At 39.0% G+C, this 25,941-nt stretch overlaps 1 pseudogene; it reads right to left on the bottom strand.

The window, feature by feature from the left end:
- LOC137006055 (zinc finger protein 721-like) overlaps positions 1-25,941 on the bottom strand; it is a 970,851-nt pseudogene that overhangs the window by 865,590 nt on the left and 79,320 nt on the right.

Below are 25,941 nucleotides of genomic sequence, written 5' to 3'. Positions count from 1 at the left end.
ATTGCAGTTCTAAAACACACTTTTTTCAAAACACAATTCTCTGCATTTGGCACAGTTTTCGGGCAGAAAAATCTCTTGTTTTCACGAACACACTGCCATTCAAATATGCACACTGACTCATCACATGGGCAAACACCTGTCACACATTTTTACAATTAGCAAACAAAGCTTTAGCATAAAAGGGCAATAGGTGAGCTCTTCTGTTTTGGAGCAATGGATGCCAACCATGGAAACAGAGGCAGAGCCAGAGCCAGAGGAGTGAGAGTAAGAGGAGGAGGACGGGGAGGACAAGGACGGGGACGGGGACGAGGAAGGCCAAGGACCGTAATCTCTAATGAGATCCGAGCCACTTTGGTTGACCATGTGGTCAACCATGGTCTAACAATGAGGGAGGCTTGATAGGGTAAGCTTATCAACACTGGACTGTGTCTTGCGCAGAAATAATCTGAGGATGAAGCAGGTCTACAGGGTGCCATTTGAACGCAATTCAGAAAGAGTCAAAGAATTGCGATATAACTATGTGCAAGTGAGTCCTATACAATCCCACAATTGATGCATACTCTCAACACTGTGTAAATTATACATATTTCAGTATTGTAATCATAATGATTGTGCTTCACAATAGTGACCATTCCATGTCTATTTCTGATATTGTCATGTGTGTTTCAGAGAGTCCTTGAGTTAGAGGTGGCTGCAGTGGAGCACCAGTTCATCTTCATTGATGAGGTTGGATTCAACCTCACAAAAAGACAAAAGAGGGGAAGGAATATCATCAGCCAGCGTGCCATTGTTGAAGTCCCTCGCCAGCGCGGAGGGAACATCACAATGTGTGCAGCGATTACCCACCACGGCGTCACCCATCACCATGCTACCCTTGGCCCCTACAACACTGCCCATCTGATCACATTCCTGGACACTCTACACAACACACTCATTCCCCCAGATCAGATAGACCGCCCAGAGCAGCTCAGGTACGTTGTCATTTGGGACAGCGTAAGTTTCCACCGGGCTGCTCTGGTTCGTAATTGGTTCACTGCCCACCCACGCTTTTTAGTTGTTTATCTGCCTCCATATTCCCCATTCCTCAATCCTATTGAGGAATTTTTTTCTGCCTGGAGATGGAAAGTGTATGACCGAAATCCACAAACGCATATACCCCTTCTCCAAGCTATGGAAGACGCATGTGGAGATATAGCAGTTGATGCTTTTCATGGCTGGACTCGCCATGCTAGGCGATATTTCCCCCGCTGCTTGGCCAGGGAAAACATTGCTTGTGATGTGGATGAGGTGCTGTGGCCAGACCGAAACCGAAGAGAGGATGCAGCATAGTTTTTTTTTTTTTTTTCTTTTTTTTTACTGTAACTGTATACAGTAAATTCTTCTGTTGTTTTGTACTGTATGTGCAACTTTGCGTTGGTTGGGATGTACACTGTACATTGTTTTTGTTGGAAAAATAAAATATATTTGTTACCATGTATTTGTGTGTTCTGACTATAAAAACAATTTTTTATATATATAATATTTATATATATATATATATATATATATATATATATATATATATATATATATATATACTACAAATATTTTACAACATTGTGTGTCATTTGAAAACAAAATACCATTTTGAGAAGAAATAACATTGTTTTGAATGTAAAGTTTCATTTTGCAGGAGAATTGAGGAGTTTTGCCCATTGTGTGTGTGTTTTTTGATTTGTGTGTAGAGTTCTGAGAGTATGAGGCATGCTTTCAGAAAATGTGTCTAAGCAATCGAGAAAAACTGTAATATCCTAATGATTTTTGCCATAAAAGAAAAAAAAAAAAAATTTTGACCCATACAATGTATTGTTGGCTATAGCTACCAATATACCTGTGCGACTTCTGACTGGCTTTGTGGTCCAGGATCACGTATAGGAGTAATGTTTTTCTAGTGAATGATGTAATTTAACTTTTTTGATTCACAATGCTCTGTTAGAGCAACTTAATGGCTGGACTTTGTTCGGCACTATGTTCCACCACTTTAAGACTAATGGATTTGTTGTTTGTTGTGTTTTCATATTCAAGAAATTATAAGCTAGATGCAACTTTTTTGTGTTCACATTGAATGTCCTTCGACTTTGATTGATCTGTTGATCTGTTGAAAGCAGTTATTTTGAGTTAGAATGCATAAATTTTATCCTCCTATTCAAATTTTACATTGAGGGGTGCATACAACATATTTGCCCACCGGCAACTATAGTTGCCGCACATTCAAACACGTTTTTAAAGGAAAAAAACTAAAACCTGGGAAAAATAAATGCAGAACATGTTCACATAGGACACTATTAACAGGACTATATGCATGAAACCATTCAGAAAAATTTGGGCACAAATGGGTTAATAATAACAATTTTCTTAATACATTTTATATTATTTTTTACAGAACAATAGTATGTATTACAATATATGACAGTACTTTTAATGTGATAAAATATATATTTAAAAGAAAAAGTGCCAGGGCATGGCTTGGGTGCGGGTCAGATTTTCCTGCCTTTTTTTATCTCTAGCTGATCACATGCCTGATATATGTGTGTGTGTGTGTGTGTGTGTGTGTGTGTGTGTGTGTGTGTGTGTGTGTGTGTGTGTGTGTGTCTGTGTGTGTGTGTGTGAGAGAGAGAGAGAGATAGATAGATATTTCAGATTTCAGACTAAAAGCAATTTCAGATTTATCTAGCAAATGATGCATCTTATGCATGTCTTACATATATGTCCACATTTAGGTGTTTTATATTTCAAACTAAAAGCAATTGTTAACCCAGTGGACTTCATTGCTGGAGGAAAATTTTTTCTCTGTTTTTATATAAATATAATAAACAGTCTCAGTAAATTAAATTGTTTTTATTATTCAATGTGTTATGATCTTTTGGAGATATTAATGTTTTTTTCACTTTTTGAAATAGTGTGTGTGTGTGTGTGTGTGAGTGAGTGAGTGAGTGAGTGAGTGAGTGAGTGAGTGAGTGAGTGAGTGAGTGAGTGAGTGAGCGAGCGAGTGAGAGAGAGAGGGGGTGATAGTCAGTGAGAGTTTTCAGTATAAACTAAAAACAAATTGTTTTTAGATTGTTATATTTAACTATAATAATTAAACCATAATAAACCGACTCATTAAATTTAGTAAAATTACACTTTGTTTTTAATTATTTGGCGTGTTATAATCTTTTGGAGAAATGAATGTTTTTCACTTTTTGAAATGTGTGTGTGTGTGTGTGTGTGTGTGTGTGTGTGTGTGTGTGTGTGTGTGTGTGTGTGTGTGAGTGAGTGAGTGAGTGAGCGAGCGAGCGCGCGAGCGAGAGAGAGAGAGAGAGAGAGAGAGAGAGAGAGGGGGTGATAGTCAGTGAGAGTTTTCAGTATAAACTAAAAACAAATTGTTTTTAGATTGTTATATTTAACTATAATAATTAAACCATAATAAACCGACTCATTAAATTTAGTAAAATTACACTTTGTTTTTAATTATTTGGCGTGTTATAATCTTTTGGAGAAATGAATGTTTTTCACTTTTTGAAATGTGTGTATGTGTGTGTGTGTGTGCGTGTGCGTGTGTGTGTGTGTGTGTGTGTGCATGATTTATCTATTTTATAAAATATACCATGTTTATTCTTTTGTTATTTTGATCTGTTTCAAAAATCCCGGGAATCAATGGACACATTCATAACCCATGTCAAAGGTCAACCTTGCGGGAGGGGGAGATATCCCGAGGGATAATATCATAATTCATAAGGTCATACAGGTCATAAATGTCAGGTCACAGTTCAAAGGTCACGATCCATCAAATTTTTTGACAGGTGCCCCAGCATAATCACTACTGGTGACCAATTAAGGCCGACCTAAACATGCATAATAACTGAAGTGATGAGTGCCAACTCAAACTACCCTAGAATACAGTAGATGAGAAGCTACTTCTAAACAACAGGCGGCTAAGAGGCGGCCCTTTTGTGGCCTGCACACTAGCCAGCCTATCAACTTCAGTTTGCCCAAAAAACCCTACTTTTTCCTGACTGCATGCCCAGAAAACTATACAGGAAAATAAGGTCTTATTTTAAACAGATAAAATATAGTCCCCCCCTGCGGCTCAAAGACCAAAGACTCCTAATGCTCCTTTTTTTAATAAAAAGGATGGAATCTAAGGCTCTTTTAAGCCTAAAAGATCAGACAGAAATGAACCGCTCGTCGAGCCATCGGCGCGCAGCCCCTTTCCTAACGCGCTCTCATGGCAGCTGCAGCCCGCCGAGAAGCGCGTCCCAAACACACAGCAGCTCTGCACACAGCCAGAGGAGTGCTCGCGCCGGACGCGATGACGTCAAACAGAAACGTCATCGTCACCCAGTCATCCCCGTCAGCCGCAGGGAAGCCGAGAAAGAGAGAGACAACTTTCTCAAACTTCCCAACGAACTCATCTGCGAGTCCTATGATCGCAGCCACCGTATTGCCTCAGCAAATGGGGCCAGTACCATAAGGCACAGATGCAGACACCTCTTCCCTCAAGAAGAGTGTCAAGCGAGAACGGAGCGTCCCGAAAAGGGAGACGCTCACAGTAAACAACAGACAAACACAGACAGCGCCCTCAAGCACTGTGTATGCTCGCTCCTCTCCAGACAGAAAAATGCCCAGAAAATGTAAATGTAAGTGTCAAGCCCGGGGACACGAATAAACACATCCTATTGAACGTTAGTAAGGCATATAAAAAACCCTACCGGAGTTGGTATAGTCGTAATCAGACAGAACAGGACCGAAAGACAAAGAGATGTCTTCTGTCTCTCCAGGCACTCCCTTTATATGTCCGGGTCACGCCGTATGACGTCATAGGCTGTCGCCGGCCAATAGGGATTGGAGTTGTTGGATAGAGACAGAAAACAATGGAATTTACATATTTTAAGATATTTAAGTGCAACTTATTCTCAGTTAAAATGTTTCAAACATTTATTGAATGGTATGTTGCAGAACACTGCATGATAACACTGCGGAACATAATAAACAGAGCAAGAAAAGAAAATGTAAATAAGAGAAAAGAACAAGGTCTTCTAAGCCTTGTCTGCTTCGAGTGGGCCAGCTTCACCCGAGGGAATCCCTTCCTCAGCGTGCCCGTTTTGCGCCTCTGAAAAAAACAAGAAAGGCAAAGAGTCAGTAAACACACCTACTCATCACACAAACGGTTTTAAACGAGCCCCCCGTGAGAAGACGGACTTACAGAAGGGGATTCCCTCGGGTTGGTCCAACACCTCGTCCTGCCAGCGGACGATGACCAGGAGGATGTCCGTGATCTGGCGGCACTTCCTCCTCAGCAAGTTGCTGTGGCCCACCACGCTCGTGACCACCTCCATCATCGTCTGCGCCAACTTGTAGAGGTCTTCCGGCTGGTGGCCAATCCTCTGCAGCTCGAAGTAATAGTGACCCATGCTGCAGATCGCCTTACTCAGTTTGCGCTGAATCCTCCGGTCGTTCGCACGCCTTAGGCGCCTTCTCGCTCTATAGAGGAAGGCCTTCTGTAGGCTCAGCTTGGGCTGTTGGCCATAGGGAATGCTTTCACTGACAGCCTGGTGTGACCAGAGGGTGAGTTGTTAAGCGTTTTCTTCGAAACTGCTTGACGTTTGTGAGCCATATTTTTGGCATGCGCTCTCCTCGAGCATGGCGGCATGGGTATATTGTTCCCCATTGCATATTCCAATGTAGAGTTGAGTTCCCTTTCGAAAGGAAACGTCTCAGGTTACATATGTAACCATGGTTCCCTGAGAACAGGGAACGAGACTCTGTGTTTCCTTGCCATGCTTCGGGTTGCCTGCCTGCAGAACAGTCCCCCAAGACGATAGATGCTCATTGTTTCTTCAGGCACTCCTTTATACTCCGGATCGTGCCATATTATGTCATAGGCTGTCGCCAGCCAATAGGGATTGGAGTTGTTGGATAGTTGGCTTTCAGACACCTGGGTCACGCGATGCTCCCCATTGCGTATTCCAACGCAGAGTCTCATTCCCTGTTCTCAGGGAACCATGGTTACATACGTAACCTGAGACCTTTTACACTGTGATTAACTCTTCATAGAGATTCAACTAAAACCACATCATATATGGTCAGTCTAATCTTAAGGGCTTAGCGATGTTACTTTGCAATGATCTTGAGTTTTCATTGAAGGGTGTGTCCGTGGTGGCCTGACAAAGCCTGATGTTTTGCCATTGAATAGGAAGCTGTTGTAACTCAGGCATACTATGTCTGATCTGCCCCAAAATTCACGTGTGATAAGAGTCCTTGCCTAAAAACATCTTTATGACAATATATGTAGCGCCACCAGCTGGCCACTGGAAATGGCATGTTTCACACTAATTCACTACTAGAAACACATTTCAATATGCCACAAAGTACCAAACCTGTTAGGCTGCATTCCACTCCAGTTTTAGACATGCACTCGCGAATTTCCATAAACACTTCCCCTCGGGGGAATTCCTGCCACCATTTTTAAGTGTGTTCCACTTCGTGAAGTACACGAGGGAACTTTATATGGACAGACCAGATTTTGACAGAGGGAGCGAGTCTATTTCATATGTACACTTCAGGCAGCTCCATAACTCACAATGCAACATGCTTATGCCGTCACCGCATATCGTGTTTAATTTACCCCACCAAAAACAACTCTATGATATAATTATTATTTTTTTAAAACATTTAAAACACACATATATACATATAGAATTCTGTATTAAGGGAAGGGCCTTTAAAATACGAACTGGAACACAGCCCTAGAAACACGTTAAATCATGCAACACTTGTTAGGCCAGTGGGTGGTGACCAGTGACTGTTCAAATTTCATTCATTCATTTAATTTTTTTTTTTTTTTAACATTATGAATTTTTTAAAGTCTGTGTGAACCGGAAGTTGCAAACAACTTTTCTCCAATGTTGTGACGTATTTCCAAGTGAAATGGAATATAAAATAGAGTTTTACTTCAGCACTCCTCCTCTCCATCTCTCATGCTCCTTCACTCTGTCTCTCGCTCATAGCAGACTAACGGTTGCATGGATTAATTGTTTACCACAAGACTAGTAATATGCACTAGTAAAGTTAATAGAGTTGAGATCTCTATTCTAAAATCAACATAAAAATAACAAATTCAGCCACTGCACACAACCACTTAAAAAAACTTCACAAGATTCTATGGGTTTGATTTTGGTTGTCATTTGTTGATATAAATAAAATTTAAAAAAAATGTTGGTGCCTGTCTGCTGAATGCCCATCCGATTCTCCTCCATGTACATATGGGAAAGTGAATATTTACACCATACCAACAAAGAAATGGATCGACTTCTTTCAGTTTGATGAACACATTTATTTATTCTGACATTTTCTACCATATGATGGCTGAAGCAGCAGCGCGTGACAGTTCTCATGGTAACCAGATCAACATTGTAAACCGAATTCTAAAAAACTAAAGTGAAAACATCAAATTATCGTTCAATGGGATAGAATATCTTCTTTTCCCTGCAAATGATACCATGAAGAATGTTAATATTATAAAGTCAAAAACAAATAAAGTAAGCAGTATGCAGTATTTCAGTATCACAAAATGCTATTTTAACAAGTAAAAAAAAAAAAATACAAGTTACGTAAACGATAAAAGCTCATTGTTATGGTTGCTCAAATCTTTCAAACTGAGAAACCACAATGCAAAAAATAGGAATTTTGATTCCTATATAGTAAAATCACTCCTTGTCAGGGCTGCACGCGAAATGCGGCAGGAGGGCATCATGTGCAAACAACCTATAGAGAAGGCATAGGACGTAGCGTAAGCTTTGTGAAGTGTGAGTGTTTCACTCCATTTATTGCAATATTGAGCTGTTCAATTTTATTTTGATTTTAGAAAATAATGAATCAAAGCTTAAGGCTTTTCTCTAATGTGAATTCTCATGTGGTCTATAAGGTGTTCTCTTTGACTGAAACTCTTTCCACACTGTTGGCAGGTGAAAGGCTTTTCTCCAGTGTGAATTCTCATGTGTTGCCTAAGGGTTTTTAGCCGTGTGAAGCCATTCCCGCACAGAGTGCAGGTGTAATATTTCTCTCCAGTGTGAGTGCTCATGTGGGCTGAAAGGTTTTCATTTCTAGTGAAACTCTTTCCACACTGTTGGCAGGTGAAAAGCTTTTCTCCAGTGTGAATTCTCATGTGGAGTTTAAGGTTTTCATTTCTAATGAAACTCTTTCCACACTCTTGACAGGTATAGGGCTTTTCTCCAGTGTGAATTCTCATGTGAACTTTTTTCATTTATAATGAAACTCTTTCCACACTGTTGGCAGGGGAAGGGTTTCTCTCCAGTATGAATTCTCATGTGGACTATAAGGTGTTTTTAGGGCCCGAGCACCGATGGTGTGAGGACCCTATTGGAATTGCTCAGCCAATTATTCTTCTTCTCCAAAATGAATCGCATTTTTGAGGGCCTAAACGTTCTCAAAAACTCATGAAACTTTGCACACGCATCAGAAGTGGTGAAAATTTACATCTGATATGGGTTTCAGAATTAGGTGTGGCAAAATGGCTCGATAGCGCCACCTAAAAAATTTCAACGAAGTGCCCCTGACACTACGTTCCACGTACAGGTATGAAATTTGGTACACACATCTAACAGTCCAATACCTACAAAAAAGTCTCTTGGAGTGAAATCTGAAAACCAACAGGAAGTCAGATATTTTGAATTTTCTTTGCAAAATTTGTGCAGTTTTTGCCATTTCCAGGCGTTGTACTTTAACGAACCCCTCCTAGAGCTTTAATCAGATTAACATCATATTTGGTCAGTCTAATCTAAAGGCCTTTGAGACGTTAAAAAATTGCGAAGATCTAGAGTTTTCGCTGAAAGGCGTGTCCGTGGCGACCTGGCAAAGTTGTTCGACCCGACCTGTTTCGCTTTGGTACTAGAGGGCCACTGTTTTAAGTTTCATCCCTAATCAAATACACTTGCCTGTAATTTTCAAGCATTCCTGAAGACTTAAGACTGATTTATACTTTTGCGTCACGAGTACCACGCATGGCCTAGTATGTAGCCTTACGCGCACCTCTTCCAAAATGTTACATGTCTATTCTAAAGTATTGTTTAATGTTAAACATGCTGAAGATTAGCAAACAAGTTATCAATTGTGACCTGATCAAGCAAAATGAGTTACAGTGACCCATATTTCAAAATTGAGAGTTTGGTATCAATGGAAAGATGAGACAATTAGCTTTAAAATGATATCCTAGTCAATACCTTGAATGGTTTTAAAGATATACCCATTTGAATTATGGTTGTCTGCCTTCTTTTTCAAATTGAAAACCTGAGAAAATCGCTTTTAAAGTTTTTTGCCCGTTTTTTTGTTGATATCTTTCAAAATCCATTGCATTAAAAGGGATAAACTATTTATTTTACAGCTTAATTTAACCAAAGACATTTTTATATATATAAATGCTAAACCAGGATAAAGCTCAAATTATTTGAACGTATTTATTTGAATTAACACTTTAAGACCTGAAGGCTTTTTTTATAGTTTTTTCTTTTTTTTTTTCCTGAGCGACGCACACAAAAGTAAAGACACATAACTCCAAAACTGTAGCAAGGAGAGTCAAAAGGTAGGTATCATTTCATAGAAAACATTTAAAATTTTAAGAAAATATAAATTACATTACATTTGGACATTTTCTTTTTTTTTTTTTGACATGGAATAACTCAGGAACACAATAAGATCGCTAAAAAAATATTTTTTGGTGATGCTCTCCTATATGTGAGCTGCATCTGGTTCAAATTTCGTGGTGATAGCATAAAGAATAGTTTGAAAAAATGTTTTCCACTGCCAGGTGGCGCCAACGGGCGGTAAACTCAGGTTTAGAGGTGCTTCTCAGCACTCGTTGGGAGTTTTTCAAAATGGTTAGATGGATTAAAAAGATATCTATTTTGTGTTATTCCACGTGGGAAAACGAACATGGATGGGTCCGGGAACATTGGATACACACTGCATCCCTTTAAATGGCGTGCTCACTGCCACACGAGCACTCGACTATATTACAGTGCATTTACAAAGTTCACACAGCTAATATAACCCTGAAATGGATCTTTACAAGATGTTCGTCATGCATGCTGTATGCATGCTTCGAATTATGTGAGTAAAGTATTTATTTTGATGTTTACGTTTGATTCTGTATGACTTTGAGGCTGTGATCCGCGGCTAACGGCTAATACTACACTGTTGGAGAGATTTATAAAGAATTAAGTTGTGTTTATGCATTATACAGACTGCACGTTTAAAAATGAAAATAGCGACAGCTCTCTTGTCTCCGTGAATAGAGTGCCCCAGGGATGATGCGTTTTTGTTGGCAAAATCCGGAAGCAAGTTAGCATTTTAGGTCTTCCAGTTCCAACACCATAAAGTCTATGGGTTTTTTGAATGGGTTTTTGCTAAATCGCCTGAAATAAGGTCTGTGGTTAACAAAGCCTCTAAATACTTTCACGTTTTGATCTATGACATAAAACACACCAGTTATAACCCACTTGTGATTTTTTTAAACTTTTACTACGTCTTCAAATCGGCGGTTGCTAACAAATTGCTAAAAGGGACTACTTCCTTTGGCGGGGACTTTAGACATCATCATTAAAAATGGGACATTTGGACAGCATTTCTCATGAAAAAGTAGATAAGTATTCATACACAGCGCAGATCATAATCAGTGAGCAAGTTTTTAAATAGAGTTGTTTTCTAAATAAAGTTTGAGGACGCTTGGTGGTGGTGACGTTGATCCGCGACCATGGTGTGCTGTAGTTCGTTTATAGCCTACTGTTAGCTTCTTATATCTGACGGCTTTATTTAGCCTTCAAAATCTATAAATGTTGTGTTCACTTGTAAAGATTATCTTGACAGACAAAACGTGTAAGTGTCATAACCCTTTGTTAAACACAGAGCGTATTTTCTGCGATTTTCCAAAAGTCTATGGGAAAAATGAATAGGCTTTCAGTCGAGGGAACCCGTGCGGCGCTAACTTCCGGGTTGGCCTACAAAAACGTGTCATCCCTGGGGCACTCTATACAGTAAGAAACGATGATAACTTTAACCACATTTAACAGTACATTAGCAACATGCTAATGAAACATTTAGAAAGACAATTTACAAATATCACTAAAGATATCATGATATCATGGATCATGTCAGTTATTGTTGCTCCATCTGCCATTTTTCGCTGTTGTTCTTGCTGGCTTGCCTTGTCTGTGCACAGATCCAGACATTAATACTGCCTTTCCTTGTCTAATGCCTTGAACATGGGCTGGCATATATGCAAATATTGGGGTCATACATATTAATGATACCGACTGTTACGTAACAGTCGGTGTTATGTTGAGTGTTTTCCGGAAGTCTTTTAAACAAATTAGATTTTTATAAGAAGGAGGAAACAATGGGGTGTGAAACTCAATCAATGTATGTCTTTTCCATTGTGGGATTACAAATTTAAGAATCTGTTTAAGATCTGCAGATCCTACATCCTGACCATTTGGCAGGACAAGCTTAAGATACAGCAGTGTCTTTGTCTCTATGATAATGTAAAGGTATGGGCGATACTGTCAGACTGATTGGATTAGCACCTATGCATTTGAATGACACATTTATGCTGATTAGATCATGCTGGGAAATGTAGGGAATGGGCTGATTCCTGTATTGCATTTGCATGCTTTGTTTAGATTGTCCACACCTCTACTCTATGTATCCCTCCCCCTTGAATGTATATGAACTACCAAGTCATTGCCTTAGTTAGATTTTGGATGACTACAGCGACGCACAGCGTGTTTCTCAATAAAGAGTAACTTCCTGCTTCAAGAGATCCCAAAGTCTCCTGGTCTATGCTTCTGAGATTTCCTACACCATGTACTGAACTCTTGTTATTTAACTATGCCAATATAAATTCAATTTTTGATTCTAGGGCACCTTTAAATATTGATGTGCCATTTTTATGATCTGTGCATTTTTCATGAAGTTATGAGCATGTGAAATATACATACTTGTATTCAGTTAGCGGCTGTGCTGTTTTTGTTGTAAACACATATTACTCAGACTCATTAGAGGATGAAAACAACGTAAGAACCATGTTGGAGGCTTGATATGAAAGCTTAAAGTCTCTGGTTTTGTATGCAAAAAGAATTTTTGTGCTACCTATATGGATTAAATTTTTATTGGCTTTTAAAGAGAGACACGCAAATGGGAGGTTTATTTTATAAGGTGCGCTAGTCTGACAGGAGGATGGCTGGACCGATCACGTGCCTGTCAGTCGAAACGGGGCTTCCCATTGTTAAAAATCAGCATTTAAGTCAGTGTGTTTCCTTTTTTAAGCTTTTTGATTGGTTCTATACAACGTGTAACACTATATTTGTAGCAGAGATAATGACGTTTCAGGGCATACCGGGAAATGCTCATAAGTGACAAGAGGAGTTGAGAAGATCATTTCCAGCGAATTTAGTATAACCATGTCAAATGTAAAAGCCATTTAAATACCTTTACTCAATTTTTGAAAGTCTGTTCTTTGAAATTGGCTTAAAAAAAAAAAAATTCATTGTTTTTCCACATTATCAGCCCATATCTTAAAATAGAACGTTGTGACTTCCGACTCATTTCGCCAGATCGGGTCACAATTTATTAAAATGATTAGTTATTTCCCCACAAAAGCTGTTTAATCAGCATAGTGAAGCCTCTCATTCATTGACATCCATTCAAAAAACAGCCTCTGGTTTTCCCCTTGTACCGCAGGGGGCGGAGCGTCTCCAGGAACAGGTTTGGTCATTCCTGCTCTATGTTCAACTCATCAGCTCTGATACTCTAATCTGAGACTGATGGATATTTCAAATAAATCTACAAAGTGTCCTGTTAAGGTACTCCAGGGCTGCGCTCAAGTTCAGATTTTTATGCCCTTGCCTAGCTACTTTAACCCTTGTGCAGTACACTCAAGGTGCTCGCACACCGGACACGTCTTTAAAATATGAGCGCATTGTTTTCTATTGTTTCTGAGTCGTAGCTGGGCGCCGCGGACAGGCATCGAATGTCGGCGCCGGTCTGTGTACACTCACAGAAAACAATGTGTTACAATTTTATGTCACAGTTCCCTTGTCTCCCGGACTCCATTTCCCATCATCCTCTTGTCTTCACACCTGTTTTTTTTTTTTTTTTTTTTACTCAACATTTGGAGGATAGTTTTTGAAGGATAGTGGTGCTCTGCAGCCATCTACTGGTAAAAGTGACAGCTTTTTTACTTTTAAAACCCCATTTTTCAAAAGATGGGCAAAAATCTTACACTAAACCATGTCAAATTATCCATGTTATCCTCATGAATGAAAGTTAGAAATGTGGGTCTTTTATAAAGTGAATTTTACATAAAAAAAGCTGTTTTTGTATAAAAACCTACTCAAAAAGTGCACAAATATGAAGTAAACTGACATTGCTCGTAATGATTACTGAGATGGCACAATAGGACGGGACTAAAATCACTGAGAAGATCTGGTAATAATTACTTTACCCCACCTCCCCATGTAAATCTAGGCTTCAGTCTGAGCGCTCTGATCAGATTTTGCGTGGAGTATTTGATCAGATTAGTCAACTAAACTTTGGAATTTTCAGAATGCTTTTAGCCTGCTGAACTGTGTTTGTAAATCACGGATGGACTCCGGCCGGTCCAAAAGTGACCGGCACTTTGGCATTTTCCATCACGCGCTTATCTCCTTTCGGGATCACCACCTCCAGCGAGACAAACTTTCAAGTCCTCAGCTCAAATCTTCCCGCAGAAATGGAAGAAGCTAACGAAACTGCAGCAGCACTGAACATCACCTGTATCTTTTGAAACTCAGCACAGACTAATGCAAGTACCGTTTCTCTATCATTAGATGCGATACCTCTAATACAATCTAATGAAACTGATTTCTCTGCTAGCTCTCAAGGACTGTTCGTAAGTTTTGCTTCTTGTTTTATCCCTTTCCCTTTCTTTACTTTCACTTCTGTATATGTGTATATGCCCTGTGTATATTTAGACATATAACCCCTGTATTAGTAGTTTTCATATATTAAATGCATTATATTCATGCTCGATTGTTCTGTTGCTCATTCAGAAAACCCAAGTCACTTTAATGTTCGATCCAGCACCATTGCTTTATGCTTTGATGCTATAATAGGAGGTTTATTCTCGTGGCCAGAGAACAACCTTTCTTTTATAATATTCTGTGAAAACTAACAGTTTGCTGGACAAACTTGGATAGTTTCTCTAAACAACTATTAAGCTAGAACTGATCGTATATGTAATTGATTATAATTTGTTGTAATTGATTCACATATATAGCCTATGCATAATTACCTCTTGGGTCGATATATGCATCATAATTAGTCATAAGGCTTTATGATTTATTATATTCATATATTTCGCTCATAAATTGATTAAATAACTGTAATATTACACATACTTTACAATCATGATAATCAAAGCATTAATAATAGAACTTTATTAAGCCTGTAAGACCCAAATATAGAAATAAATGAGCATTTTTTTTGACATCTCAGATATTGTTTTAGGAGGTCTCTGATGTAGAAATTAAGGATTTTTTTTTTTTAATTTACATTTTAGTAAGTTTTTATGGAAATGTTGTAATATTGCAACGTTGGGCCTAGTTGGGAGCAGAATTTCTGTATTTGTACTCACTTTGTCTGAACAGATACAGAGCATTTAAGCATTCATTTACAGGGTTGACTGCTGTAACGAATGGAGACTCAGGCAGAACAGGTACCGCAGAGGGTAGACAGAATCGTAATCCAGGTTACAGGCAGAGGTCAGGACTGACAGATATCACTCACAGGTCGGTATACAAAGCAAGGGTCAGGGCAGGCAGCAACAGGTCAATAAACAGGGAACAGGCAGGAACGGTAACAATAAACAGGCAGACAGGGAATAAACGCTCAGAAATGCACACAATGTGAAACAAGACTTCGCAGTGAGGTGGTGTGTGTATGAGTCCTTTATAGTCCAGGTAATGCGTATCAGCTGGGTGTGGTGATTAGTGTGGAGTGTGCATGGCTGTATGTGGCAACAGGTGATTGGTGGAGCGAGTGCATGTGATTGACAGGGGGGATGATTGGAAATGTAGTCCGGGAACTGACAGGATTGTAAGAGGGACAGATGGTGATCGTGACAATTGCTTACTTTGCCCCATAACAGTATATATCATGAGTAATAATCACACAACAATCATTTTTATGAATAAGCATTTATTAATAAAAATATTGAAAAAAATAATTATTTATAAAACTTTTTCTTCTATCACTTTCAATGTGGTTTGAATGAAGTCTGTGTTTTGCAGTGATAGTCCCTAAGACTGTCTTTAAATTCTTTTCATCTGAGAAGCACAAGCGAACATGCACTTGATACAGGGTATTTGTGTATACATTATAGCAGTGTCTGCAGCGTCCTCTCTTCTTCTTTTCTGGGAAATGTGCAGTCATGTACATCCAGTGGATGGTGGTCCGATGACATCTTGGCATTCTGAAATGGAAAAAGTTAAAAATAAATGAGTGAAAAATACATTTGGGTCTTATATTGTAGTAGATAAACTGAAAGAATAGACAGGGTGGTAAACCATGTGTTGAGGGTAGGGTTCTAAGTATTATCCATCAAAGCAGTGCTTCCCACACATAGACTTTACTTGGGCGGGCCACCCAAGTACATTTGGAGACACATTTTTGCTTTTATTAATTTTTATTATTTTATTATCTTATACTTTATATCCGCCTAAGTTAATGAAACCATCCGCGATCGATTAACTAGTCGTTTCATACCTTCTCGTTACGTGTGAGTCAGAACTGTTCTACAAGCTCGAGCAACATCGCTTCAGACCCCCTTTAAAGTGATTCTCAATCAATGAAAAGCACAGATTTATGCCAGGCGTTTGCTAATGAACTCAAGTTGATGAATTATTACAATTATTCATGTCTACTTTATGGCCTTTATATAAAATGTTTTATACGGTTGTAAGAATCTGAAGGATCAGCCTGCAATAGTACAGACATTTCAAATAAGAGTCCCGGTGTATTTCGGGCTTGTTTATAATTAAAAGTCACATGCTAAGTTTTTTGTTTTTCTTCGGGCATTATTGGTATTTTGGTTACACAATAAATTGTATTAAATGACTTCCATTTTGATTTCCATTTACTTCATAGTAAATTATTGTAGTCTCCCCCACAGAAAGAAAAGACTAAGAACATTATTTGACATATACATTATTCATTATATACATTTTACTAGTAAAATCTGTATCCCATTCACTGAGAGAGACACTATATGACAGCAAGGAGAACACAGGAAAAGGAGAACAATTTTAATGCTGTAATTTTGCATAATTTACAATGCATAATAATGCATAATATTAGTATGTAATTAAATGTAATAGTATAATATGTAATTCAAATTAATTTCAATAAATAAAAATACTGTTGAAAATCAGACATTATTTGTTTGTCACATGTAGAAGACCATTTCTGTGCCGTGGGTAATAGGAGGATTTTTCACCCGGCTACCACCGCAAGTATATTTCAAACCTGTGGGAAGCACTGCAAAGTATTATAATTTCAATGCAAATGCTAATCAAGTTGCTCTACTACATTCCAACAATATTGTGAGGCCTATTATGCTCTACTTATCATACTAAAAGGAACACATGCATCCCCCTCCAGAGCACTTACAGGTTCATATTCAAGACCATTCACACCTGTCTCTGAACAATGCTACAGGCATCCCCCCAAAAAACATTCAGAGCTCCTAATGCTATAAACTGCTATTTGAGCAACACTCAGGATCATTTAGAAGTTAAAAACTAAAAGTTTCAAATACTGCTCTAGATGATGGAGTTTCAGACTCCACATACAATGTATTCCTGTGTTTAATAATTGTATAAGCTAAACTAAGTACTAAAGTAGTTACAATGAATCATCCAACAGTTTAAATTTCAATTTGTGACCATGTGAGAAGTGCAGTGTCCTTATGTAATGTGTAGGAGCACAGGCTATTTTGACTACCACTCTGGCCCAATGTTGTAGAATTATAACATGGACTTAACTAAATATATCTGTGTTCTAGACATTGTAATAAACACAAAAAAAAATATGTAAGGAATTTTACTTAATTGAATCTTGACAAATCCAGTCATGTAAAAAAAGGAGATGAGCTTGACACAAAGTTTGCAGGTGGACCTATAAACACTTCTTCTGTCCAATAGTGTGTGAGGACAAACAGTAGAACCCATTAACTATGTAAATGTGGTCCTGAGAGAGAAAAAAACATTTGCAGGCCTTTTTTATTTTATTTTTGAAAGTGATTTTGTAATTCTGCAACAGTGGGCTTTACAGGGTTAACGAGAACTAAAACTTGGTATCCATGAGTGCATTTTTGTCATTTTAACTAAACAGAACTGGTGGTGGGGCTTAAGATATCGTTTGTCATTCAGTGTTTATGTAAAAAACAGATAATAGTAATTATTATTAAAAGAAGATACTACTACTACTACTACTAATAGTAGTATCATTTCTGAATACATAAATTAATGCACTGCAGTTTTATGCACTGTATTTTTAAGAGTCTTAGGTCACCATTCACTGGTATTGTATGAACTCACAGAGCTAAGATAACATTCTGCAGAAAAACTGTGAATATACCACAAGAACATTTTCTTTACTATTCTTGTCTGCTTTGACATGAGCTTGACCAATTGCATTTGAAGACATATGTGGCCCTGGACCACAAAACCAGTCATGAAAGCTGACTAAAGAGCTCCATTGATGGTTTGTTAGGATTGGACAATATTTGGCCGAGATACAAATATTTGAGAATCTGGAATCTGAGGATGCAGAAAAGTTGTCCAAATGAAGTCTTTAGCAATGCATATCCACTCACAAAAATACATTTTTAATATATTTATGGTAGGAAATTTACAAAATATCTTCATGGAACATGATCATTAATTAATATCCTAATGATTTTTGGCCTAAAAGAAAAATAGATAATTTTGACCCATACAAAGTAGTGGGACTCCTAGTTGTGTTCCTGGTTAATTTGTAAATGCAACTGTCACGAATACAGCTCCTCCGGTGCATCCTTCGGACCACCGGAGGGAACCCTCACCGGAATACTGATTCGCACCCATCTGGACTCCATTTCCCAGAGGCCCGCATTCCTGGGACTGATCACCTTTCACCTGCACCATATCACACCACACTATTTAAGACGCACACACCCACACCTAGTCGCGAAGTCTTGATTTGCTACTAGTGATCATTTCTGAGCATTTATTTGTGGACTGATATATTGTTACGATCTGGACTATTTTACTCTGCTGAACCTTGCTGCCTACCCCGAACTTTGCCTGACTATCGATTCTGAACTCTTGCTGCCTGTCTCGATCCTTGCCTGTGAACCGACCTTGTTAACCGCTGCCAGCCCTGAACTTCTGCCTGTCCCTGTTTACGGTACTGCCTTGCCCAAGTTTGTGTTTACCTGTCTTTTACAATAAAGCTGCAAATGGATCCGCTATCTCCAGACTCTTCATTACAGAAGACTTCGCCGCCAACCGATCCAGCAGCTCTGGCCCAGATCTCGACGGAACTAACTGCTCAAGCCAGCCAGCTCGCCATGCACCATCACCAACTCTCACGCCTCACTTCACTCACCGAAGAGTTGGTGAAGACCCTCCAGGTCCACAACGGTGAGTCCCTCCACAAATATTCCTCCAACTGCTTAAAAATATCTGCTCAGTTCTGGTTAATGATCAGTGTATTGCCACACACGCTCTTCTGTACTCTGGGGCAGCAGGGAACTTCATGTCAGACACTTTTGCCCGGGAACACAGCATTCCGTTAACGCAATTTCATTTTCCCCTGACAGTGGAGGCGCTAGACGGGAGACCCATTGGAGAAGGGAGAATTACACATCTTACCACCGAAGTCAAACTACAAATCGGCTTCCTACATCAAGAACCCATCTGCTTCTACATAATTCATGCGCCACTTCCTTTGTTCTTGGTTTACCCTGGCTCCGCTCGCATAACCCACATGTGTCATGGAGGGAGGGAGAGATACTTCACTGGGATGAACGTTGTCACGAGCACTGTCTTCAACAAATTCACCCATTGCCTCTTCGAGCAGTGAAGGTATGTAATGAGACTGCTGAGAAACCAGAGATACCCACTGAATACTCCGATCTGGTCATGGTCTTCAGCACAGAAAAATCTACTGAACTCCCTCCTCACAGACCAGGGGACTGTGCTATCGACCTGATACCGGGCACAACACCTCCCAAAGGTCGAATCTTCCCCCTTTCTCAACCTGAAACTGTAGCCATGCAAAAGTATATTGAAGAAGAATTAGCGAAAGGATTTATCCGGCCGTCCACATCACCAGCATCCGCCGGTTTCTTCTTTGTCAAGAAAAAGGACGGGGGTCTCCGACCCTGAATTGACTACAGGGGCTTGAATGACATCACCGTAAAAATCCGCTACCCACTTCCTCTGGTACCAGCAGCACTCGAACAACTAAGACAAGCCAAATACTTCACCAAATTGGATCTTCGATGTGCATATAACCTCATTCGCATCCGGGAAGGGGATGAGTGGAAAACCGCTTTCTCTACAACCACTGGCCACTACGAGACCCTTGTTATGCCGTTCGGGCTGTCCAACAGTCTAGCCGTGTTCCAGTCTTACATCAATGATGTATTCCGAGATATGCTAAATCGGTGGGTTGTTGTCTACATAGACGACATTCTGATATACTCTACATCTTATGAAGAACATGTACAACATGTACGAATGGTACTCCAAAGACTGCTTGAACACCGACTGTATGCCAAAGGCGAAAAATGTGAATTTCATCAAACCTCCACAGCATTCCTGGGATACATCATCAGCAGAGATGGGGAAGCTATGGATGACAACAAAGTAAGAGCAGTATTGGAATGGCCAAAACCACAAACCCTCAAAGAAATGCAACGATTCCTGGGCTTCGCCAACTTTTACAGACGATTCATCCGAAACTTCAGCAGTGTAGCTGCACCTCTGACATCCATGACAAAGCGCTCATCCTCTCGTCTTCACTGGTCCCCCGAGGCACATCTGGCATTTCGTCTATGTGTAGATGGTTGAAGCAAGAGAGGATTAACATAATCTTTTGGTGTGTCAGCTTGTTTTACCATCCGCCTGGAGGCCAGGTTCACCATGCCCTGTTTAACCTGCACCACTTGGAGCACCCTCACACAGGGGAGTCCATTGCTGCATTGATCAGACATTAGATGCATGGGGTATAGGAGAAGACAAGGTGCTGCTCATTGTGACAGATAACGGCTCCAACATCGTCAAGGCTGTCCGGCTTCTCAGGGATAAAAAGCGAGAGCAGAGCCGTGAGTCAGATGGTGCTGTCTCTCAGGCACAGCCAAGAGGTGTAGGAGACGAGCAGAATGAACGGTGGATGGAGTCAGAGGGGTCAGATGAGGAGGAGAATGAGATTGGAGGTGTTGGTGAGTGTGGTTATAGTGACAAATATATTTTTGAATGTTAAAAATGCAGTGTGTTTAGTCACTTTGGTGCATTTCTGAGATCTGAATTGAAATTCTCAAAACTATACTTCAGCTTCCACACCATGTCACACACAATTAATCATTGTACATAATCATTTTTATTACCTTGATTCAGATTTCTCATTAAGCTTAACTGAATTGGTCTAAAGAGAGAAAAATAATGAGTATTTTTGTCTATAGACTAAATATACAAAAGCTACCAAAATTAGTGTTGGTAACTGCAGTTTGACTACAAGTAATTACTAAAACTTGACAAAAATGCAATGACTTTTCATCGAATAAAACTTGACTAAAATATTAAAAACTAAAATGACTAAGATTAAACACCATTTTCATCTGAAGAGGAAGACTAAGACTAATTAAATAATGGCTGCCAAAGTTAACACTGCGGGTTTAAAAACCCGAATCCCTGCTGGGAGAAGGAACCCTTTTGAACTTCTTGGACCATAACCAGAGCCTGCTCGGGGCTCACCTCGGTGAATAGCACCCCGTTGAACTTGGGCAATCACAACCCGAACTGAATTCTTCGCATTCGAATTCTGTACCCAAATTCTACTGTGTGCAGGACCCATCGAGATATGTTTGACAAAAGTTTTCAAGCTGCCAAAAGATCTACAAAGGGAATTAGTCTCTCGATCAGTCTCTACAAAGGGAATCAGTCTCTCAGTCTGACCTCTGATGTTTGATGTGTGACCAGCCCAGTGCCCTGAAACGGCAAACCGACACGGAGCACCTGAACTGGCCATGTTTAACCCCTCCTCAGAGGGAGCGAACATCCCGGTGCCACTACGTTGCCAAGTGGACACGTTCGCTGAAAGCTGCTGCGCCCTGAAGCACATGACGTGGCAGGGTTGGCAGAACGGCCCCCTGCCCAGGTAAAAAAAAGTACACTTCTATAATGTACTTAAAGTGCATTGCATGCAGCGCCTTTATACGCATATCTATAATATGTTTAAGGCGAGACACGGCAGGTGAAAACATAGTTTTTTCATGCAGTGGTCAATTTTGAGATTTTGGGCCAGTTTGCTCCCTTAACATGTACCTTTCATCTCAAAATAAAAAATATGTCAACATTACACATTAAGGTGGTTATTTCATTATATTTTGTCAACTTGCGCCTTTAGATTTCTATCGGAAATCACCAAAAGTTAGCATTCTAACGCGAGCTCCCGTGCCGTCTCCATACATAGAAACATGTCATACCTGGCATTGTAAAGCTCTCAGTCTCATTAACAGCGCTGTCTAATCCAAATACGGATATTTCCTTTGTAGAAATAACCAACCGCGAAAGTTTGCCGGGGAATCTACAGCCGAAAACCACATCTGATTGATCATGTGAATTTCCGACTATGTGATTGGTTCTCAGGCGTCACGCTTCCTTGTTTATTCTGCGCCTGAGAGAAAATGCGACAGCACCGAAATCAAGTCAGAAAGTTTCACTGAAAATACGGCAACAGCTGTCACTTGCAAAAGCTAGTAAAAAAGAAAGTAAACAACAGATTAGACGATGAAACCCCATCAGCGAGTGTCTCATCGCCAAACCTATTGTTTGGAAAGGGAAAGAGTGTGTTGGAGGGATTGGGAATGACAGTCGCGACACACAAGAATGGCTCATAATTCACGTCACATGATTGTTTGAATTAGTCATGTGTTTGTGTTGTCCTAACTGTGCTGGATCAGGGCTGAAAATTAACATCGATCCACAGAATCATGGGTTCTGTAGTAGTGTGTTGCTGGAGTGTAGTCTGTGTGAGAGAGATAGGTACTGCAGAAGTTTGCAGTTTTTGTGACTGCTGTTATGTGTGTTCTCTTCAGCTTAAGGCTATTGTTATTAATAATTTATTCATTTATCAATTTCCATGTGTTTTAAATATTACATAATACTGATATTAATAAACTGAATATATATTTTGTTTGTAGGTCGGGGGTTTCAATAGACATAAATGAACTTATACAATATAAAAACTTTAAAGGCCGTTTTCTCAAAATGAGTTAATGAGTCAGATATATCCACTTCAGTAGCACCTACAAGCACCAACTTTTCCAGACCTATACTTAACTATATTCTGAAGGCTTTTCCAGAGGGATTTGTTGATATCATTCCTGAATTATAAGTCATTTTACACAAAAAAAAAAACATGGCGAAAATAGGTTTTTTAACCCTCTGGAGTCTGAGGCTGATTTGGGGCTTGGAGAAGTTTTGACATGCCCTGACATTTGTGCTTTTTTCAGTTGTTCATAAACATATTAATGGAAAAAGTGTCATTACACTGTATTCAGCACAAACTAGGCTACAATAATATGTGAGGAACATGTATGTACATGTTTGTGTTTTTGAAGGAATAACATTTATGCGTGGTTATTGAAAAAACAAAAAACTCAAGTCACTGAAATAAGGCCAAAAAAAGTATAGTAAATCTGTGTTTAAGACTTCTGGGTATTGGAGGTTGTAGACTAGAGTTTTTGCTTCAAAATTATGTAAACATTATGCTGCCTATTCCTTCATATAAAACAATATATTGATTTAGTTTTTGTTAGACACTTTTTGCCAAGAAACACAGTATGCGAGGAGGCGTGAATCACCACTGAAAATGGGCCATTCTCACCTGAGAAGACATAAGAATTGGATAGTAATGAGCTGAAATGACTTGCATATTAATGAGGCATTTCAGTCAGGTAGGCTGTGAAAAAAACCTTCTGTGATGTCTCAAGCTCATCATAATATATGAAACATACAGAAAAATATTATTACAATATAAAGTAATGGTTTTATATTATACTTTAAAATATAATGTATTTCTGTGATGCAAAGAGTCTGAATATAGGCTTTTAGTTTAAAAGCATGCACATTTGGAGAAATATTGGATTCTCATATGTTTATGTCAATTTTCTATACAGAGGAGTTATTTTTATTTAATATTCACTGTCATTACTATGAGCGCTGGTGTTTTCAAATCATCCTTGAAGTCAGAGGGCGCTCTGTGCTTTTTTAGTCCACAAATTCATCTAAAAGAAGAAGAGGCTATTCCATGAATGGAGTTTCCAATTCATACAGCAGCAGGAGGGCGCTAAAGAAACAAAAACTCATCTAAAATTCATCTATAGAAGAAAAGAAAACAGGAACTAACTGCATGTCTTCTAGAGCTCGCTAACCATGACTTTTACATCCAGATAAACACTTTTCAAGACAATAAATACACGATTGAGACGATGAATGCATGTATTGCCTCTGAATTTGCGTCTGAATAGCGCTGGCTCCTTGGGCGTGGCCGCATTAGCGGATAATGAGCTGAATCACGGACTTCTGACATGGCTCTCTTTTCATACAGATTACATAAACACAGAAGGTTTGTTTTGGATTTGACTTACATGATTTAAAACCTGACATCTTAACGTTTTTTTAGACATAAGTGTAATTTTTCTGTGATTAGTATTCACTAAGTTACAGTTAGTTCTCAGAAAATTATCAGATTGGACTTCGTTCAGAGGGAGAGGAGAAATCACGCATCATGTTAGTTTTCTTTTTTTTTTTTTACAAAAAACACAACATTTTGTTTTTACTCTGAGTGTATACAAATAAAAGAAGATATTCTATAGTTTCAATTGATATATTACTTATGTCTCTATGACAAAAAATGACAGAGTATTTTAAGTTTTCAGACCTCAGATAGTTAAGGCTATTGTCAGTATTCTCTAATTTACTAAAGCACAAAATAAGATATCCAGAATTCCTTCTGTAAAAGCCCTTTCCTCTAATATGTCAACAAATATAACCAAAAATTTTAAACCTGGACCATTCCAATTTTCAGATTTTGTTTTTGGAAATGTATGCAAATGAGCATATATTTAAGTATATAAGGCCTCATTTGCATATTAAATAATACATTTACCAAAAATTTGTAATACATTTTTTTCTTATGTTTATGCCAGTAATAAACTGGAGAAGTTTCACAGTGATGTCTTTTAATTAAAAAAAAAAAAATCCCTATTCACCTGTAGTGTCTCGCCCTAATAATTGTATTTTAATACTTTATTGATAATTTATCATTTCTTAATTAGGTATTACATTATTTATAAGCCAGTTATTCAGGAGTTGTCAGATTATTTATTAAGTGTAAGTAAATGATTAATAAACTATTTAAACATTCATTTATACATATTATTTAGACCAGTGGTTCCCAAATTGGGGTATGCGTACCCCTGGGGGTACGTGAGGTGACAAAAGGGGGTGCGCGAACAAAATGCTGAGTAGATCATTTAATTCTACCTTAAAATTATATTTAAATTGAGCATGCATATCTAACTGCCAACATGTCGTACATCAAGTACATTGGGGAGAGTGGGGTAATGTGAGACACCCCCTGGAGAGATAGAGAGAGCAACTCCTCATCTTTCCCTGTAACCTTCAGGGAAAGATGAGGAGTAGAGTAGGCCTAGTTGTAGAGTATGACAGTAAGCCATAGCTGTCAACCCTCCCGTTTTTTCCGGGTTTCTCACGTATTTTATCTCTTTTCCTGCTGTGTAACGTCTGGATGGATCCGTTCAGAGTCAATAAACTTTGGAGTTTTCAGAACACTTTTAACCTGAGGAACTGTGTTCTTAATCACTAAATCGGCTCATAAAGATCTTCAGTCTGCTAAAGATGAGCCCACTTGACACCTTTGTTGCCCTCCGAGGTAACACAGGAGGCCCAATTTCCTTGCTCTTAGGACATCAAAGGGGCCCCTCATGTGGACTACGGGCCAGATCCACATTCCAACACCCCACACACACAGGGACACACAAAAACACATACACAGACACATACAGAAACACACAAACATACATTTTTGACTGTATGTGTAAAATACAATTATGCCAACATATACCCATCCTGTATTTTGAAGCGTATGCATGTTTCCTAGTGTTTAAATGAATGTATTTGTGCTAGTGTGCATTTTAATGATAGAATTCTGTCTGTAAACCATAACTTCTTTAATATGCATTTCTGATGTATCGAGTTTGATCTCTCCGTAAAGCTCCAGACATGAGCTATTCACTGAGATATGTCACACAGCTGACAAATGTATTTTTTGTGTATTTATGTGTTTAATGATACTGTGAAGAACGTACTCCAGCATGAAATCTGATCTGATAGTCATTAAATATCCAAATTCAGCTAGGAGACCAAACAAAGAAAGAGCTTGCCCGCCAACTTTGCATCAATGTCATTGGCCATTCCACCTCAAGGAGGTGTGTCGACCTATCTGTCATAAAAAGGAACACCAAGATTCTCCAGTGTGTTCTCTCCCGATTGTCTCACGAGCATCTCGTGCACGTTT

This window comes from Chanodichthys erythropterus, chromosome 3, assembly GCF_024489055.1.
Source record: "Chanodichthys erythropterus isolate Z2021 chromosome 3, ASM2448905v1, whole genome shotgun sequence".
In the NCBI taxonomy this organism is placed as follows: Eukaryota; Metazoa; Chordata; class Actinopteri; order Cypriniformes; family Xenocyprididae; genus Chanodichthys; species Chanodichthys erythropterus.
Note: the sequence above shows the minus strand (reverse complement) of the source record. Positions and strands in the feature narration are given on the sequence as shown.